The sequence below is a fragment of the Physeter macrocephalus genome, chromosome 7 (assembly GCF_002837175.3).
Source record: "Physeter macrocephalus isolate SW-GA chromosome 7, ASM283717v5, whole genome shotgun sequence".
Classification (NCBI taxonomy): Eukaryota; Metazoa; Chordata; class Mammalia; order Artiodactyla; family Physeteridae; genus Physeter; species Physeter macrocephalus.
The window spans coordinates 21168104-21184513 of record NC_041220.1 but is presented as its reverse complement, the minus strand read 5'-3'; positions in this window follow the sequence as shown (position 1 = coordinate 21184513).

Sequence of the window (16410 nt, the reverse complement as noted above, 5' to 3'; positions counted from 1 at the left end):
GCCTATTTATCACAGTTCCTTTTACCGAGTATGTCATGTCCAGCTATCAGGAAATCTTTACAAGGCATAATAAAAAACACAGTTTGCAAAAACAAAACAAACATCAGAATCAGAGGCATATATGGCAAGAATGTTGGAATTATCAAACCAGGAATTTAAAATCATTTTGGTTCGTATGTTAACAACTCTAACAGAAAAAGTAGATAACAAGCAAGGACAAAGGGATAATATAATCAAGAGAGAAATTCTAAGAAAGAATCAAAAATAAATGCTAAAGGGCTTCCCTGGTGGAGCAGTGGTTGAGAGTCTGCCTGCCGATGCAGGGGACGCAGGTTTGTGCCCCGGTCCGGGAAGATCCCACATGCCGCGGAGCGGCTGGGCCCGTGAGCCATGGCCGCTGAGCCTGCGCGTCCGGAGCCTGCGCTCCGCGACGGGACAGGCCACAACAATGCGAGGCCCGTGTACCACAAAAAAAAAAAAAAAAATTAAAAAAAATTTTTTTAAATGCTAAAGATTAAAAAAAAAACACTGTAGCAGTAATGAAGAGTGCCTTTGAAGGGCTCATTGGTAGATTGGACATGGCTGAAGAAAGAATCTCCAAGCTTGAGAATATTTGAATAGAAACTTCAGAGACTGAAAAGCAAAGAGAAAAAACAACTTTAAAAATGGAACAGAATATCCAAGGACTGGGGGACAACTACAAAAAAATGTAAAATATGTGTAATGGGACTACCAGAAAGGGAGGGAAGGAAGGGAGGGAGAGAAGAAGGAAGAAAGAAAGGAAGAAAAGCAATATTTGAAGAAATAATGACTGAGATTTCTTCCAAATTGATTCAAACACCAAACCACAGATTCAGGAATCTCAAAAAACACCAAAAAGGACAACTGCCAAAAGACAAAACAAAACAAAATAAAACTCTATCTGAGTATATCATATTCAAATTTTGGAAAATCAAAGAGAAAAAAGTAATCTTGAAAGAAGTAGAGGGGAAAAAAAACCCTTACTATAGAAGAGCAAAGATAAGAATTATATCTGACTTCTCAGAAACCATTCAAGTAAAAAGAAAATGTATTAAATATTTAAAGTAATGAGAGGAAAAAAACACTAACCTAGAATTCTATGCCTTGTGAAATTATCCTGCAAAAGTGAAGGAGAAATTAAGACTTTCTCCACAAACAGAATTGTGAGAATTTGATGCCAGTATACCTGCCTTGCAACAAATTTTAAAAAGAGGTTCTTCAGGGCTTCCCTGGTGGCGCAGTGGTTGAGAGTCTGCCTGCCAATGCAGGGGACATGGGTTCGTGCCCCAGTCCGGGAGGATCCCACATGCTGCAGAGCGGCTGGGCCCGTGAGCCATGGCCGCTGGGCCTGTGCATCCTGAGCCTGTGCTCCACGACCGGAGAGGCCACAACGGTGAGAGACCCGCATACCACAAAAGAAAAAAAGAAAAAAAAAGGTTCTTCAGAGAGAATGACAATAATATAGGCCAGAAACTCAGATCTACACAAAGAAAGAATCGTAGATCTGCATTCATCAGAGAATCAATAAGTAAAGGTAAAATAAAAACTTTAATTTTTCTTATTCTTAATTATTCACAAAAAAGCTTGCTTAAAATAATTGCAACACATATATACAATGGAATATTACTCAGCCATAAAAAGAAACGAAACTGAGTTATTTGTAGTGAGGTGGATGGACCTAGAGTCTGTCATACAGAGTGCAGTAAGTCAGAAAGAGAAAAACAAACACTGTATGCTAACACATGTATATGGAATCTAAAAAAAAAAAAAAATTCTGAAAAACCTAGGGACAGGACGGGAATAAAGACGCAGACGTAGAGAATGGACTTGAGGACACGGGGAGGCGGAAGGGTAAGCTGGTATGAAGTGAGAGAGTGGCATGGACATATATACACTACCAAATGTAAAACAGATAGCTAGTGGGAAGCAGCCACATAGTACAGGGAGATCAGCTTGGTGCTTTGTGACGACCTAGAGGAGTGGGATAGGGAGGGTGGGAGGGAGACACAAGAGGGAAGGGATATGTAGATATATGTATTCGTACAGCTGATTCACTTTGTAATACAGGAGAAACTAACACACCATTGTAAAGCAATTATACTCCAATAAAGATGTTTTTTAAAAAAATGTTAAAAATAAATAAATAAATAATTGCAACAATGTATTTGCTTATGTGTGTGTGTATTTATATGATTAAGTGAAATGAATGACAGCAGTTATACAAGGGCTAGAAGGGAGGACTTAGGAATATGTTGTTATTATAAGGTACTTGCACTACCTGTGAAGAGGTACAGTGTTATTTGAAAGCAGACTTCGATTAGTTGTAAAGGTCTTCTGCAAACCCTAGAGCAACGAATAAAATGTTAAAAAAAAAAGCATAATTGATACACTAAAAAAGGAGAGAAAATTGAATTATAAAATCTTCAATTAAAACCAAAAAATACACAAAAATTATGGAAGACAAAAATAGGAACAAAAGAACAAAGGCAACAAATAGAAAACTGTAACAAATATAGTAGATATTAATCTAGATATATCAATAATCACTTTAGGACTTCCCTGGTGGTGAAGCAGTTAAGAATCTGCCTGCCAATGCCAGGGACACAGATTCGAGCCCCGGTCTGGGAAGATCCCACATGCTGTGGAACAACTAAGACTGTGCACCACAACTACTAAGCCTGTGCTCTAGAGCCATCAAGACACAACTACTGAGCCTTTGTGCCACAACTACTGAGCCCACACGTCCTAGAGCCCATGCTCTGCAATAAGAGAAGCCACCACGATGAGAAGACCGCACACCACAACAAAGAGTAGCCCCCGCTTGCCACAACTAGAGAAAGCCCACGTGCAGCAAATCCCAAAATATGTGGAGATTAAGCAACACATGTCTAAAGACCCAATGCAACCAAAAATAAATAAATAAATAAATAAATAAATTTATTTTTTTAAAATCACTTTAAAGGTAAATGGTCTAAATAAACCAAATAAAAGACAGAGATCCTTGGATGGATCAAAAAACAAGACCCAAATATAGGTTGTCTACAAGAATCCACTTTAAATATAAAGACACCTATGCCCACAAATTTCATAAATTAGAAGAGATGGACCAATTCTTGAAAGACACAATCTGCCAAAACTCACACAATAAGAAATAGACTATTTGAACAGGCCTAAATGAATTACAGAAATTAAATCAATAATTACTTACCTTCTAAAACATAAAGCATCAGACCCAGATAGATTCACTGGTGAATTCTACCAAACATTAAAAGGAAGAAATTATTCCAATTCTATACCAATACCTTCTCTAGTATTAGAAGTATTAGAAAATGCTTCGTAATTCATTCTTCCAACAAGAAATCAACTTTAAATGTAAAGATATGTATAGATTAAAAGTAAAGAGATGGATAAAGATATGCCCTGCTATCACTAATCAAAAGAAAGTGAAAGCAGCTATACTAACTTCAGACAAGGCAGACTTCAGAGCAAGGAAACTGTTCAGGAATAGAAAGCGGTATTATTTAATTATAAAGGGGTCAATACTCCAAGAAGACAGCAATACTCAGTGTGTATACACCTAAAAACAGAATGTCAACATACTTGAAGCAAAAACTGATAAAACTGCAAGGAGAAATAAGAAATAACTGAACCCACTATTATAGTTGGAGATGTCAACTCTATTAGAAATGGATAGAGCCAGCAGGCAGAAAATCACTAAGTACATGGCTGAACTCAATAGCACTATCAATTAACTAGATATAATTGACATCTAGAGACTACTTCATCCAACAACAGCAAAATACACATTCATCTCGAGCTCACATGGAAACTTCACCAAGACAAAATACATTCCAGGTCATAAAACACACCTTAGCAAATTTAAATGAATAGAAATCATAAAATGTCTGCTCTCAGACCACAAGGGAATTAAGCTAGAAATCAGTAATAGAAAGCCTGAAAATCCCAAAATATGTGGAGATTAAGCAACACATGTCTAAATAACACATGGGTTGAATACATTTCAAAAGATTTTGAACTAAAAATATTTTGAACTAAGTAAAAATGAGAACAAAACTTATCAAAATTTGTGGGATACAGGTTAAAGCAGTGCTTAGAGGAATATTTATACCATTGAATGTATATATTGGAAAAAAGGAGAAACCAAAAATCAGTAACCTAAACTTCTACTTTAGGACACTGGAAAAAGAAGAGCAAATTAAATCCAAAGTAAGCAGAAGAAAAGATGTAATAAAAATGAAAGCAGAAATCAATGAACTCAAAAACAGGAAATCAGTAGAGATCATCAACAAAACAAAAAACGCGTTTTTTGAAAAGATCAATAAACTCGTTAAGACTCTAGCCAAGCTAATTAAGAAAAAGAGAAGGAAGACACAAATTACTAGTGTCGGAAATGTAGCTGGACAACTTAGATCTTCAGCTGAGGAATCTTCTGGCATCTTTAGTATCAGATATAAAAGTGGGGAAATCACTATGAGCTTAGTGGACATTAAAGGGATAATAAAAGACTACTATGAACCACTCTATGACCCCAAATTTGATAACCTAGCAGAAATGGATCAATCGTTGTATGAGTTTGCCAAAACTCATACAAGAAGAAACAATCTGAGTGTCCTATATCTATTAAAGAAATGGAATCAAAATTTAATAACCTTCCAAAACAAAAAGCTCCAGGCCCACGTCGGTTCAATGGGGAATTCTACCAAACATTTAAAGATGAAATTACGTCAACTTTTTACAATCTCTTTCAGAGGCTATAAGCAGAGAAAATACTTCCTAATTCATGCCATGAGGCCAGGATTGCCTCAATCCCCCCCAAAAGACAAAGATATTACAAGACAAAGAATACAATCAATATCTCTCATGAACACATATGCAAAAATTCTCATCAAAATACAGCAAATTGAACCTAACAATATATATAAAAAACTATACACCATAACCAAGTGGGATTTATTCCCGGTATGCAAGCTGGTTCAACATTCAATAATCAATTAATGTAATCCATCCATCTATAGGCTAATGAAGGAAAATTGCATGATCATATCAACAGATGAAGAAAAGCATTTGATAAAATCTAACATCCATTCGTGATCAAAACTCTCAGCAAACTACAACTAGAGGGGAACTTCCTCACCTTCATAAACAGCATCTATAAATACCTATATTTAATACCAAAGAAGATAAATTACCATGAGTTGTGGGCAGTCAACAATGTTTGTTTTTATAACTCATTTTGGAAAAGTATCTGAAGTTGGGGGTTTCGGAATGGAAAAGTGAGTAGAAGTTGTCACAAAGGAACTAGTAAACAACTAAATGAGCTATCTTATAGCCTAAAGGTATAACATCGAATTGGGGATCAGTGGAGAGGAGCATTACTGAAACACTTGAAGTACTCTGAATGCCTTCTCACTCCTACTAGAGGAAGGCTTTTTTTAAAAAAAGAAAAGGGGGAAAAAAGGCCTCAAACCACCACAGTGAGTACCATGAAGGTACACTTATCTGATAAGATTAGGAGCAGTAGTAGCTGCTCAGGTAATTAAAAAAAAAAAAAAAAAAGAGGTTAAAACAAATAGTCATATAAAATATATATATGTACTATTGAGAACTGTGAAGGCTCTCAGATTTTCCAATCTCCTTACATGCTAACACGTTTGCCTGCCATAGTTCCATCTATCACAAAACACCTAAAAATTATGGACAAAATATAGTGAAAAACTTGTAAGTGCATTCCTGAGGCTGCTGGAAAGTGAGGGACATCTTAGAAGAAAAATGAAGGAAAAAAATGAATCCATCCTTGAGGCTAGTGACAGTCTAAAGACACTTTACAACCCCTAGTGGCATCTGTCTCGTACAGCTGGTAGGTGAGAAGTATTATGCAAATATGAGACTCAGGAACCAATCAAAAGCCCCATTTTCAGAACTGGAATATGACATAAGCAGGTTATCGTGGTGATGAGTAACAGATGTCATTGTTGAGTAGAGTCTGGGGAACTAGGACTGAGCCTCAGCCTGTGGGTAGGTATTAGGGTTGAAGACTTGGAACCAACCTGAACCTGGTGATTTAATAACCACAAATTAATTCTCCTATTTTCAGTGATTTCTTAAAGGCATGGGTCATTTGATCCTACCTTAAGTATTTAAAATTGCATGTGTTCTTGATATTCTAGAATGGTGTTATTACTCTAATAGCACCTTATTTATTTGCAAATTGAAAGTCATCTATATCAGGTCTGAACAAAACAGTTTATAATTCAAAGATCAGTTCTAGGGACAAGTTGTACTCCTTTTTCCCCCTATATTCTGAGAATTTCAAACCATATTTATTAATTACCAAAGGAAGAGATGGTAAAGGCCTTCACTTTGTACCTTCTCTCAGAATGGGAGGAAGTTTGTATATTTATCTCCAAAAGTAAACTGAAATTTTTTTTTTAAAAAAATGAGTTGCAAAAAGGTCAACTCTATAGGAAGGGTTTTGTGTGTGTGTGTCTTTAGCTTTTCTTTGGTTTGTGTTTTTTTGTTTTTGGTTTTGTTTTTTGGTTTGTTTTGTTTTTGTCATCAGACTACATTGTTATTATGCACTTGGAGAATCTCCTGAATACTTTCACTCGCATCAGCCTCCCCTCAGAAAGAAAAACAGACCACAGTTTCTTGGGTTTGAGCCTTGTGGGCTCTCTTCTGCTTACACTGTAGCATGACTGGCAGGAGGCAGAATCCAGCCTGCTTCACATAGCCAGGTTGCTGTGAGTGTCTCAAAATTTCTCTGCCAAATTTGTGGGAACTTTGCACATCAGCTGGATAACTGTGGATCTACCAGAGCAGAGTCTTTCATCACTGCCTTCATATAACTTTTGAAGTACAAAGTAATTAATTCATTTAGGAAGATCCATTGCATTTACTGTTGTTGGCTATGTTAGACACTGATAATAAGATGCCCTGGGGACATTAATTAAATATTGTTAAATTATTGGCACAGACTATTTCACTGTGATGTGAGGAAAATCAATGAAAATGTTTAGGCCTCAGTAAGGAGAGTACTTACTTTGTGGCTAAAAGGCTATAATAATTTGTGGCTAGGCAGGTTACAATGTACTAAAAAGGAATATTTATATAATGCAGGATATAACTTTTAAGAGGGCCATTTATTTGTTTTATTGCTATATGAACCACACAAGTTAAATATTACTGGCTGTTTGAACCACTGGGTAAGACAACAGTTCTGCTTGGGTAAGAGATTTATGTACATTGTTCTCTCACACTGCTTTCATTGAGGACTGTGAGGAAATTCTTCCTAATAATGCATCAAACAGGTACATTTCTTAAAGACATTAAGTAGTAAATATCATTTTTAAAGATCTGTTTGGGGGAGAACTTAGTAAAGCCTGAAAAATTCCAACTAATTTGTTTTTTCAAGGATTTATTTTTATTTCATTTTATTGAGATCTTGAATGTGCAGTGTGTTGAAAACACCTGAAATTTTATGCAAATCAAAATTACCGCCAAGAATCATCAATAATATATTATGTGTGTGTGTGTATGTGTAACACAGAGACAGAGAGAAGAGAGAGAGAGATTACAGCCACACGTATATGTATTGAGGTATTTTAAATTACCTTGTCATTTTCAGACTATAAGTGTTTTCTGAACAGAACAAATAAGCTAAGATCAATAAACAAAAACAAAAAAATCCTGTTTTATTTCGTGGTAATAAATGTGTTCTCAGAAATAAAATCAACCAAATACTAAACAAATAATCATGGAAAAACTCTCTTTCTCTGTCTCTTACCCCAAAACCATAGTCTCTTATTCTCAGTGATGATTGCAGAAATGATTTTACCAATTCTTCCCTGCAGTAGACCTATATATTGATGATTTTTCTCGAAAGAATGAAAAGAAGAAAAAAGAAAACCCAGAGATATGCTCCCCAAAGAAACTCTCCATTTTCTTCAGTACCTCACCGTGTCAAAAGATGAATTGGACAGGAACTCTGACCTCTGAGTGACCTCAGAAAAGCAAAAGAAAGTGAACTAATGTTAACTTGCTATTTCTCTTATACATCATTAAAACATTACTCCCTTTATATTTTTGCAGGTAACTCTAATAACGATAGCTTTTCATTCATTATATATCTTTTGGGACTAGTCATAAGATAAAGAGATTTTCCATTTCCTTTTATAAAAATATTTGACATAGGGATTCCTTATTTTGCTTAAAGCTCCCCCCTTTCTCAAAGAGCCCTTTCTCAATCACCTTAATTTTTTCCCCCACTACCTAAGTTTTTATTATCCTGAATGTGGCAGATGTAATAACAATGATGAAAATTTTAAAGTGAAGACAAAGATACACAGAATGAAGAAGAAAGAGTTTATTGAGTTTTATTATGTACCAGGCACTCTTTTGAGTGCCTTGAACATCTTCACTTAATTAAGCTTCATAAAAATTTTGTAAGATAGATTTTATTTTTAATCACATTTTAGATGTAAGAACATTCAGTTCATACATCATTAGAGGACATTCAGTAACTTGCCCAAGGTCACACAGCAGTTCCCAAACTGTAGGCTTTCTACGCTGGGTTCCACCGACATGACCTGCCCCTGCTTCATGTCCTTTATAAGTATAGTTTTCCCCACTGTGTCTATTTAATAAGGCTTCTGGAAAGTTCAAATGTATATCTCTTTCTTCCAAAAATTACTATAGAGAATTGAGATATAGCACATCATGCAGTGTCAAACCTAACCTGGCATAAGTTTAAAACTTTACGCTCTCTTTTCCTTATTCACTGAACTTTCATGCCAGATCACCTTTCTTAAAATCCTGGATTCAGGAGAAGGCCTTGCTTTGTGTCAGCTATCAAGATTCCTAACAAAGTCAAGTCTAGGCAATCTTCCTCAGCGTTGGGCCAGACTCATCAAGGTCACTCCATTTAGCCTGTTTTTCTTGGCACCTCCTTACAAGGTCTCTCCCTAGATTTTTTTTTTTTTAAAGATATATATATATATATATATATATATATATATATTTTAATGCTTGGCTTTTTAAAAAAAAATTTTTTTTTATTTTTGGCTGTGTTGGGTCTTCAGTCGCCTTGCAATCACATGTAGTCTGCAGAACTGCAGCAGCAGCAGCAACATTACCTGGGAATTTCTTAGAAATGTAGATTCTTTAGTCTCACCAGAGACCTACAATTAATTCCTAAACACATCATGTTTGAGAAGCACTGCTCCTGGACATTACCTACCCTTTGATAAATAGACCCAAGTCTCTAATGTAGAGGTTTTTAAATCCTAGTGGGCATTAGAATCACTTGAAGATTAAAACACAGATTTCTGGATTCCCACTTGCAGACTGTCTGCTTCAGTAGGCCTGGGGGAGGGGGACCAAAAATTTATTTTTCAACTAGTTCCCAGATGCTGCTGCCACTGCTGCTGACCTGTGGACCACACTTTGAAAACCTCTGCTTTAACTCTTCCTGGATTTTCTCCTCTTCTGTATTCAAAACTTCTCTAGAAAGTTGGGCGTTCTCCCTACATTGTGTTAGGGAGAACATTCTCCATTGGTGATTTAGACATGAAATTGTTCTGTGCAGCTATTGTCTGAGAAGAAATTGTAGACTGACGAGAGCCAGCATCTGCAGGGTGGGGAAGTGGGGATGGGTGTCTGCTATCCCTGCTCTGACCCTGATGTCTAAACCATTGTTTCTTCTATCATGGTAGTTCCACAGGATAATTTTACTTCCATATTTAACTGAATATTCACAATTACAAACAAGATGGGACAAAACATATTTTAGAGTCTGTTATAGGAGTTTCTAAACTAATGATAACGTAATCAAGAGAAATTTAGTTAAGAAATCCAACAGCTGGAGGATCATGGTGTAAAAGGAGAATTTGGGATTCAAAAAGAAAGAACAGGGAAGAGATATGGGAACATATGTATATGTATAACTGATTCACTTTGTTGTAAAGCAGAAACTAACACACCATTGTAAAACAGTTATACTCCAATAAAGATGTTAAAAAAAAAAAGAAAAAACACTGAGAGAATAATAAACTGATTGTCTGGGTCTTTAGTGGGGAAGTGTTTAGGGAGCTTCTCACTCCCAAATTGTTTTAGAAATTGATATTTTGGAATTTCTAAATTGTACAAAAGTAAAACTATAGGTTAGTCTATACCAAATCACTAAGAAAACATAAAAATAAATATATGTCAGTTTGTCACTGACATATAAGATCAAAAAAATTTAAGGTGTGCAATTGTGGAATATTTCCCAGAATGTTCAAGCTTTTACACAAGACAGCTGGTGATTTTTCCAACATGATAATCATTTATAACAGGGTTTCAGAGGGAGTACTGAGAACTACCAATTACTAACTCTTTCTTCCATTTCACAGAGGTTTTAGAATTTAAAATAAAGGTTTGGAACATTGAAAATATAAGGATATATGTATATACAAAAGCTAACATGGTTTCTTTAAGAGAACTGGTGCTTATTTGGAATAACTTGAGTAAAAAGAGATCCAGAAGCTTTAAAATCTATTTAGATTTTCAGATATTTTTCTATATCAAACACTATTGAAATGCATTGAGTCCCAAGCAATGAGAACCAGATTTTTACAGTGGACTTGAACAGGAATTACAGGATAATGATAACTAACTCATCACTGTAGTCTTCTTTGATACTTTTAAAGATAAGTAGGAGGAAGCAGTCCACAGTCAAATCTCTAAGTCTATAAATGGTGTAAACTTTTTATTGCAGTGAAATTCTAAGGTAAAGGAGATAAACTACAGAGCTCTCTTTTCGTATGAGAGGGCATAATAAAGGCAAATAAGTTTCTATATAACAAAATCCAGAAAGAAAGTGGCTTACAGAAGGAGAATCCAGACTTTACTCATGGAATGGCAAATTCAAAGCCAGCATCAATCCAGATAAAGAACTAGGTAATTATTATATACCGTTTTCTGGAGACTGGTTCACTGTGACATCTCAGGGGAAAATATTCAAAAGCTGGTATTCTTAAAAGAAAATAAAAGAGTAAAATAAGTGTCTGGATATTGCACAAAGTCATAAACAAAGATAACAGAAATGAAGCCCAACAACAGGAATCTGAGACCATTAAGGGGGTGGCAGAACTGTTTAATTAGATTGGTATTCAAAGATAAAATTTTTCAACCTGCAAAAATGACAGACTGACATGAGATGGAAATCTTTGAAATGTGAAATAAGAAAACATATAAAATGAAAAAAAGAGTTATTTTACACAACGGGGAAGTAAATTACTATTGTATACTGAGAACAATCTAAGAAAATTGGAAACATTCTGAAAGGTTTTTGATACCACATTGGGTAATGGTCACAATGACTTTCTTTCTAAGGAAAAATGGGGACAGAGAGATTTTTACTGGCAGTTCCTTAATCTCTGGAGTGAGGACAGCCATGGATGACCACCACAGTCTCCTGGGGCCTCATTTATGAACAAAATATTAGGCTGTATATACCATGCTATTTTCTTATCTTATTGGTCTTCCTGTTCTGTAAAAGTAACTCTCTTTCTGATAAATTAAAGAAAAAAATATCTCCTTATAGGTGCCTCAGTCCTCCCCTGTCCTTTGGGCATTTGTGCCTGTCTCCTAACTTGTTTCTCTACTACCCTGCTCCTTGCTTCCCTTCTCTGTTGTCTTCTCACTATGCTTTATTTTCTGTTCCACAACAATGTGTTCTGGGCCTCTTTCTGTCACTCCATCATTTCTCCTATCCATAGTTTCTTCCATCGCCACTGTTCTAGCCATACTGCATCTTCTCTTTTCTCTAGTTTTCTTTAACCCTTGCTATTTGATGTTTTGGAAATTCTCAGGGGGAGAAAAGTTGGGGAAAACAGCCAAGAGGAAGCTTTAAGGTGAGGACAGAGCTTTGGAAATGTATGCAATACCTGTTGTGTCTATAACCATAGGACAGTAAGGACACACAGTACAGTGGTATTCTATCTCTATTTCCCTCACTCCACACTATTCCAAGTATGTAGCCAAGTGCTTGGCCACGCCTCTTTGAATTTAGCAGGCTAGGTAGATGTTGAATCAAAGAAGAATATGTATAATGATCTGAAAAAGTTACTAAAACACTCCTCCCTTTTCTAACTACATGTCTCTGAGACTGGACTTTCTTCATATATTTCAACCAAATATTGCCACACACTGAACACAGAAACATGAGAATCCAGCTCTTTCATATTAAGCCAGACCTTAAGGAGGTATGCAAAAACATAAAACAATGCCTCTGTTCTCATTATTTTTTGTTTTGGAAAACACAGTTTTTATGAAAATATCTCATTTATGTTAAAATATAGTGGATTTATTGTGACTGTTTTATTGATAAATTAATAAACAAAAAATTTTTAAGTTCTTAGTTTTGATTTATAACATAGTAAATAATGATAGCTATAACCCACAAAAATAAAAGGTCTGAAGTCCTCAATAATTTTGAACAGTAAAATTTCTTCATAAATTATATTATTTTAACATAAAAACAATTGTTTAGTATAGTTTAGTTTAATATATTAAGCCATTTTCTGAACTGGGCAATACTTTATATTTCTCAGGTGTGATCATTAGCTACTGAAAAACCTAGACTATGGTTTTGCACTGAAGAGTTTTCAGGTCAACTTTTCAAAAATTTTGTGCATTTACCCTCTTGAGATAAGTCTGTCAAAGTCCAGGATAAACTTCTTTAAGATAAACGTTTGAGTTCAGAAGTAACTAAAGGAAACCTCTACTATCTCCTAAAGTAGGAGAAATTAAAACCCAATGGAATAATCAGGCACTGGCAATTTGGCAGCCCTGGAAGTTTTGCTAGGCTGAATAATCAAGAGGCTTGGCCTTTAAGGGCCACATGAAGCCCTGGGCACCTGTGAGTTGATAAGTTGGAATGAAGATGACTCTCTCAATCACAACCCTCGAAGGACATCATCTACTATGAATGTGTGAACTTCATTAAAATCCCTCCACTTGAAAATGGATATGACAAAGGAACTTTGTATCATCCTTGGCTCTGGGTAAAAGAACCAAATGAAAACAAAACACCTCCCCTGAAATATTGTTTGCATAGGCCTGCTTTAATAAGTTTAAGGATTTAAATTTACACGGTTTTCATGGTCTGGAAAATTAATATAAAAAGTATTTCCCCAATTAGCAGATGCAAACTATTATATATAGAATGGATAAACAAGGTCCTATTATATAGCACAGGGAATTATATCCAATATCCTGTAATAAACCATAATGGAAAAGAATATATATATGCATAACTGAATCACTTCAGTGTACACCAGAAACTAACACAACATTGTAAATCAACTATCCTTCAATAATTTTTTTTTAAAAAGTATTTCCCAAAGTGGTAATGGCTAAGCCTGGGAGATGTATACCCAAAACTACTCTCTAAAGAGAAAATAGCAGGCAATCCTTCGAGGATTCTAACAGGTAAAGTCAGTTGAACAGGATTTCCCAGCTCAAAATTACAAAATATGAAAAAAAAATCCATAATGAGCCAAGGTAAACAAAAACCAAACAAATGGCAGATATATACTCCTAAAACCTTCAGGTGAAAAACTTATCAGGTATGTCATATAGTCATGTTTAAAATTAGAGAAAAGATAGAAGAAACTAAACACATGGGAAACACAAAAGATATTATCCAAAAAGACCAAGCAGTTGGGAATAATAAACAAATAGAAATGTGAGAAATGAAAAATGTAACGGGTGATAAAAAACTTAGAGGCAAGGATGAGGTTAAAAAACAGATTGGATAAATGCTGGAGAGGGTGTGGAGAAAAGGGAACACTCTTGCAATGTTGGTGGAAATGTAAATTGATACAGCCACTATGGAGAACAGTATGGAGATTCCTTAAAAAACTAAAAATAGAACTACCATGTGACCCAGCAATCCCACTACTGGGCATATACCCTGAGAAAACCATAATTCAAAAAGAGTCATGTACCACTCAGCCATAAAAAGAAACGAAATTGAGTTATTTGTAGTGAGGTGGATGGACCTAGAGTCTGTCATACAGAGTGAAGTAAGTCAGAAAGAGAAAAATAAATAACATATGCTACACATATATATGCAATCTAAAAAAAATGATTCTGATGAACCTAGGGGCAGGACATGAATAAAGGCACAGATGTAGAGAATGGACTTGAGGACTAGGGGAGGGTGAAGGGTAAGCTGGGATGAGGTGAGAAAGTAGCATTGACAATATATACACTACCAAATGTAAAATAAATAGCTAGTGGGAAGCAGCTGCATAGCACAGGGAGAATAGCTGGGTGCTTTGTGACTACCTAGAGGGGTGGGAGAGGGACGGTGGGAGGGAGGCACAAGAGGGAGGAGATATGGGGATATACGTATACATATAGCTGATTCACTTTGTTATACAGCAGAAACTAACAACATTGTAAAGCAATTATACTCCAATAAAGATGTTAAAAAAAAAAAAACCGATTGGAAAAAACCTAACGAAGTTGAATATATACTGGAGAAATTACTCAGAATATAACCCTTGAGGAAAAAGAAATGGGAAATGGGAAAAAGGAAAAGGTGACATGAAACATAAAATGAAAGGAACAGCATATATCTACTTAGGCATTAGAGAGGGAGAGAAAAAAAGAATGGGGAAAGCCATTGTTCACAGCAAGATAAAGCAAAAAAAAAAAAAAAAAAAAAAAAACCCCAAACCAGAAAAGGCACAATTTTAAAATATTACACATTTTAAAAAGACAGAACTATACATACAGGAGATTTAGTAATATATTTTTATGCCAGTATATTGCAAATTTATACAAAACGGACAAATTGCTAGAAAAAAAATGTATCTTACCGGAGTTGTCTAAAGAAAACAGATCTATAGGAAAATAGGCCTATTAAACTTAAAGAAATTGAAAGAGTAGTTAAAATCTACAAATGAAACACTAGTCACATGATTTTACAGTGGAGTTCTTTCCAAAATTACATAACAGGAAATCTTTATTCTATGCACTCTGTTCCGTATAATAAAAGGAATGGAAAAAATTCCCAATTAATTTTATGAGACTGTAATAATTTTGATACCAAAACAAGAAAAAAAATAATAAAAAATAAAATTATATCTTAGCTCATTATTTTTCTTTTTTCATGTTAACTTTTTTTTTTAACATCCTTATTGGAGTATAATTGCTTTACAATAGTGTGTTAGTTTCTGCTGTATAACAAAGTGAATCAGTTATACATATACATATGTTCCCTTATCTCTTTCCTCTTGCGTCTCCCTCCCTCCCACCCTTCCTATCCCACCCCTCTAGGTGGTCACAAAGCACCGACCTGATCTCCCTGTGCTATGCGCTGCTTCCCACTAGATATCTATTTTATGTTTGGTACTGTATATATGTCCATGCCACTCTCTCTTTGTCCCAGCTTACCCTTCCCCCACCCTGTATCCTCAAGTCCATTCTCTAGTAGATCTGTGTCTTTATTCCCTTCTTGCCCCTAGGTTCTTCCTGACCTGTTTCCCTAGATTCCATATATATGTGTTAGCATACGGTATTTGTTTTTCTCTTTCTGACTTACTTCACTCTGTATGACAGACTCTAGGTCCATCCACCTCACTACAAATAACTCAATTTCGTTTCTTTTATGGCTGAGAAATATTCCATTGTATATATGTGCCACATCTTCTTTATCCATTCATCTGTCGATGGACACTTAGGTTGCTTCCATGTCCTGGCTATCGTAAATAGAGCCGCAATGAACACTGTGGTACATGACTCTTTTTGAATTATGGTTTTCTCAGGGTATATGCCCAGTAGTGGGATTGCTGGGTCATATGGCAGTTCTATTTTTAGTTTTTTGAGGAACCTCCATCCTGTTCTCCATAGTGGCTGTATCAATTTACATTCCCACCAACAGTGCAAGAGTGTTCCCTTTTCTCCACACCCTCTCCAGCATTTACTGTTTGTAGATTTTTTGATGATGGCCATTCTGACCAGTGTGAGAGTATATTTCATTGTAGTTTTGATTTGCATTTCCCTAATGATTAATGATGGTGAGCATTGTTTCATGTGTTTGTTGGCAATCTGGATATCTTCTTTGGAGAAATGTCTATTTAGGTCTTCTGCCCATTTTTGGATTGGGTTGTTTGTTTTTTTATATTGAGCTGCATGAGCTGCTTGTAAATTTTGCAGATTAATCCTTTGTCAGTCGCTTCATTTGCAAATATTTTCTCCCATTCTGAGGGTTGTCTTTTGGTTTTGTTTATGTTTCCTTTGCTGTGCAAAAGCTTTTAAGTTTCATTAGGTCCCATTTGTTTATTTTTGTTTTTATTTCCATTACTCTAGGAGGTGGGT